The sequence below is a fragment of the Berghia stephanieae genome, chromosome 1 (genome assembly GCF_034508935.2).
Source record: "Berghia stephanieae isolate SIO BIC M18660-M18661 chromosome 1, UCSD_Bste_1.3, whole genome shotgun sequence".
Classification (NCBI taxonomy): domain Eukaryota; kingdom Metazoa; phylum Mollusca; class Gastropoda; order Nudibranchia; family Aeolidiidae; genus Berghia; species Berghia stephanieae.
In genome coordinates, this window is record NC_088360.1 from 80,307,204 (window position 1) to 80,312,378 (window position 5,175).

A 5,175-nucleotide genomic window follows, 5' to 3' on the forward strand; every position below is an offset into this window, starting at 1 on the left:
AAAACAAGCTATTTGAACTAATGTAGAATCCATCACCCCTGGAAGGCATCATCACCTGTTAAAATTAGGGAAAAACTCAAATAGAACCAAAGTGGACTCAGAAGTAACCAAGAGCAATCTATCCAGGGCATTTAGGTCATATCAGAAGAAAATGGGATAGTAAAAAGTTCTAGAATTACAATTCAAACATCCAAGAAAAGGTAAGACAAAGGGGAATTGATTCAAATAGGAAACGTATGTAGATTCCAAGAGCACACTATCAGTGTACTTAGTTTGAGATCACTGAAAGTCATCCAGACACAAGCACGGGTCCCACTAAGAGGAATACACTCAAATGTTTTACAAATCATATATAATATAAAGAAAATATAATACAGTGCATAAAAGAGATAATTTACAAGGGAAAAAATGTCTCCCAAAACAAACCATACATTTGACTGTTTCCCTCCCAGCCAAGGTATCCGGCCAGAGTCAGGAGAAAACCAAATAATCTCATTCCAAGAAAAAGACAGAAAGCAAGTTGGAAAACATATTGGGGGATAGAAGACAGTATGTACCTCCCTGCCAACTATGGGAGGTCAGGAACCCCACCCAGAAACTTTGGTCTAGTCTGAGATCACAGGAATGTCCCACCCAGAAAAAGGGCAGAAAGAGTGACCCAAAGCCACACACCCGCCACCCACCCCCCCCCCCCCCCCGCCTCCCACTCACCGCCAACCCTATTAATAAAAATAAAACACACAAAACAAAAACTCATAAAGAATTAGGATTTTATTCATATGTAAACTATTTTTCCCACATGGCATCCGCAGGCCTGCCAGAAAAACCGTCACTGAAATGAAAAATAATAAAGATTGATTGAAAATATTTATACAAACGCTTTAAAATATAAGACTGAAAGTTACCTTTTACATTATTTTTCTCCCTATACGGCAATGACGTAAAGACATTTATTATCCATTATATTTTGATCACTTGTTCCAATCGAAATTACCAACTAACTATTAAAGTAGCTGTCAAACACAGCGTTCAGTTGTATAGATGACAAAAATTGGTCCATTTCCAGCCATACGCCTACTGAAGTTTACAATTAATAAAAATGCAAGCTGCTCCCGGGAAAGGACGCTGATAGAATTTCAAGTACTTTCTGCCAAACCTAAAATATCCAGCAACCAAAGCACAGAAGCAAATACTCCACATCGATCGACTTATTTGCATTACAGTGTCGAGAGGATAAAAGTGATGCAAAGTATTTTCCTCTAGGTCTCAGAAACCCAGCTACCCATTCACAGCTGGGTAGACAGATAGGGCGGGGTCAGAAATAAATCTCGACTACACCCAGGATCCATCTTGGTCCCTTTGCATGAAAAGCGAGTGCTCTAATAAAATAATTTTAAAATGAAAAGCACAGTGATGATCATCCACATCTTTAGAATAACACAAAATTGAAACAGACTGAATTGATTTTTATGGTGTGCCTGTCAACATTATGAGTAATTATCATTAGACAAGGTTATAAATTACATCGTATAGTATCAATTGAAAAATTACACATTAAAATACATACCAAGTAAGTGACTGTCTAATATCGATGATGAAACATCACGTTTTGAATGTATACTTTTCGCCCCTTTGAAGTGTCTGTGAAGCAAATAAAAAAATACATTACAATCTTTTCTTTTCCAGAAAGTTGGGTCTGTTGCCCTACAAAAATTTTTATTCTCTATTGTCTTCTGGCACTTTTCTATTCACTTCATATCTTGTTGTTACCAACATAAGTGCCTGCTCCACTCACTTTTCTGAATTAAAATTCACCCCATACGCCGGAGCATACTCAATGTCTCAATCGTTTCTATGTTATATGTTTGTGTTGAGAATATTGGCTATTGAGCTTAACTGCTGGTCAAAATTATTCGCGATGGTGGTGTACGAACGAATCGGCGATCTCAAGAAGTGGGTGAGAGAGGGATCTAGTAATGACTTTGAGTTTGAAACGAATATTTTTGTGTTCGTGGATAGCTCACACGGTAGAGCCACGCTCTCACCTGCCAGGCGGAGTTGTCGTACCAATAAGGTCGCAGGTTCAAACCCCACCACCGCCGCGAAAATTTTTTTATTCTCTATTGTCTTCTGGCACTTTTCTATTCACTTCATATCTTGTTGTTACCAACATAAGTGTCTGTTGCCCTATTAACTTCAGGATTCGATATCCCACTTTGATATATTATATATTATGGACGCCAATGTTAGCCTGCATCATATCCCCTTATATAAAAGAAAAACATCCACATTAAAGTGGCGAGGAGGTGCGAATACGGAATTCAGTCAGGTACAGTGACCCTTTAGGCAAACCCGACACATGATTTGATAAAGGCATCTCTTGTCCAAAGTCAATTGATCCAAGAGAAAACCACTTCCTCTATCTCACCCAATGTGCAACAGAAAATTGGCGAATATGAATATGATTGTACATTCGCTAAACATAATGTAAAATCAAACTTTTTAAAATGGAAATGTATAACGCTTAATATTGAGACAAACATTAAATTTAAGATATAGAATAAAATGCACATAAATGATATATTACAAATGTATTTTGCTTTATAAAAACTTTAGGTTCTTGTTCAAATGATAAAAGATAAAATTTACGATTATATGTTGGGTACCATTGTTACCATCTTTGTTTTCAACTATCACAGTTATTGGTCACAAAAGTATAAAGAATGCAAGTTTATGACAGTTCTCGTGTTGAAAATTAGTTACACATGGGAACATATGCCAAAACAAGGGTATCACCTAAAAGCATGGTTGAATTAACGGATTAAACGATGATTCTGTTTACACGTGAAGATACTGACTAATTACCAATTTGCATTTACTTATCTATGACATGCCCTTGTATGCACATTACCTATCATATGCCTCCATGACGATAAATCCTCCACCTCCATTTGTCCTCAGAACGATTTGCATTTACGTTCATCAATATAACCAGTGCTGCAGAGAGAAAAAAACAATACATTGATCCTTGATCCAGAGGAATTTTGAATATGAATTAAGTTATATAAATAATTTACATACATGAAAATGAAGATGAAAGATGCATAAATATGTGAAAAAGCATCCATTACCTACAGATAAAACAAATATATAAAACTGTTGAAAGCCGCCTTACCATCAACCATTAAAGGACGACATACAGAGCTTGACTTCAGTACGATGACAATTGCTACAATAAAGGAGATAGACATAAATTTAGGCTACTACATGAATTGTCAATTGCAGTTTAAGTACAAGCATAACTACTTACTAATGTCCTTAAGCTCTATGCGAAGTATAAACGTCAACAACTTCAACCAACTCTTTCCTGTGCCATCATCTCGATTCTCTCCTTGTGGTTCCATGTCCCTTGATCTCCTCCATTTGAACAGCTATTTCTTGGTCGTCCCGTAGTCAGCCTTGGACAATAGTATCTCCATACAGGTCAGCATGGTGACAACTAAAAATTATACAAAATATAGAAAATATTAAAACATTGACCGCTTGATTTACAAGATGTATCTGTCAAATGAGATTAATATTGATTTCGGGAGGACTTCCGAAGTTTCAGAGGACGCCTAAATAGGGGACTTATTATGAGAGGGAGACACCCCCCCCCCCCCCCCCCCCTGTTTTTTTTCTAATGGATAAAAGATTAAGTAAAATACTAAAAGAACTCTGCAACTACGGAAGTCTTCCCTAAATCTGATTAACACTTACCAAGTAGCTGCTCCACGTTAATGATGAAATCTCACTGATTTGAATGGTTGACTTCCATCTTTTATAATGTCTGAAATAAGTGACATAAAGCAAAAAAGTAATTTATTAGAATATTTTAAAAAATCAATCTCTTTAGCTGGTCAGGCTATGCTCCCTTTTGCGTCGGGAGCAGTGATCCCGTTTTATATCCCGCCAGCCACGGTCCCGTGCCACTTCCGCATTACCAGTCCGCTCCGTGTCAAACTAAGGAAAACACCCACATTAACGTGGCGGGGAGGTGCGACTACGGGTTTCCACCATGTCGTGTCAGTGACGCTCAAGGCAAACCTGACCCATGGCATCTTTAGCAGACTACCCGGATTCGATGAAGGCATCATTTGACCAACGCCAAATGGTGCCAAGATCGAACCACTCCCTCCTTCCCGCCCAATGTGCAACAGAAAAATGACAGATTGAATTAAAAACGAGAACGTTAAATACAAATGTATATTAATTTGAGATGACGAAATGTCAATTTAAAGGCATAACGCTTAGTTAAATTGCACATTGGGCACAATGCTACCATCTTTGCTTTTGATTATCAACTGAATCACACAAAAAAAAAATAAGGTAAAGCTCTAGTCCATCACGACCTCTAAAGCTGGAATTGCTGAAATGCAATTTTCTCTTGTCAGTCATCACACCTGAGGAACATAAGTCAACACATTCCGCTACAGAGTAGACCTAGATAGAAGACAAGACCAAGATCCCCAAAGAAACCTCTAGTTCGTGCACCACAGGAGGGGGTGTAGACAGGAAATAGGACAAATGTTCACTTGAAATAAGACATCAGAGATGTCCATAGGTTCGAAACATATGCATTGCTGTGGCGCATTTTCAAGCATTCGCCATGCTCATTCAGCTTCATCATGCTACAAGGGGATCGCTCACCACCGATGTAGCTGTTGGTGATTCAGATTTTGATAAACAATTGCGTAGATGGTAACATTTTTACCTGAAAAAAAAAGAGTTGTGGCCACCTTGAAGTCCTCGAATTCACATAACACAATCCAATGCGCGAAATCCTCCTCGAATGCGCGAAATCCTCATCGAATGCGCAAAGCCGCCGCGAATGCGCGAAGTCGCCGCGAATACGCAAAAGCCGCCGCGAATGCGCCAAACCCTCCCGACTACAACATTTACTAATAAAACAGCCCAACTTGCTCCATTCTAAATGTTACTATGGCTTTACCAGACCAGGAGGCCTCCAGTAAGGGAAATCCAAAGCACCACGTCGAATGAAGTACACAAACACCACATCACTTTTAATTTTGCCTAAAGCAAAATATAATCCACTCTAGCCGTGGTCCCTAGTCTAACCTGGCACCCTAGCAACTAAGACGAGAAGGGACGGAGGGGCGAAACGAAAGGCCGGGC

General features: G+C 38.9%; 1 long non-coding RNA gene across 1 annotated transcript in view; it reads right to left on the minus strand.

The window, feature by feature from the left end:
* Positions 1-722: 722 nt before the first annotated feature.
* Positions 723-5,175, minus strand: part of LOC144956302 (uncharacterized) — a 4,515-nt gene continuing 62 nt past the window's right edge. The window contains exons 1-6 of the long non-coding RNA XR_013641943.1: positions 4,754-5,175; positions 3,760-3,829; positions 3,311-3,499; positions 2,912-2,997; positions 1,568-1,641; positions 723-832 (exon numbers count right to left, since the gene is read on the minus strand). The exon at positions 4,754-5,175 is cut by the window's right edge and continues 62 nt beyond it. This is a non-coding gene — a long non-coding RNA (uncharacterized LOC144956302). The remainder of the gene's footprint in view (positions 833-1,567; positions 1,642-2,911; positions 2,998-3,310; positions 3,500-3,759; positions 3,830-4,753) is intronic.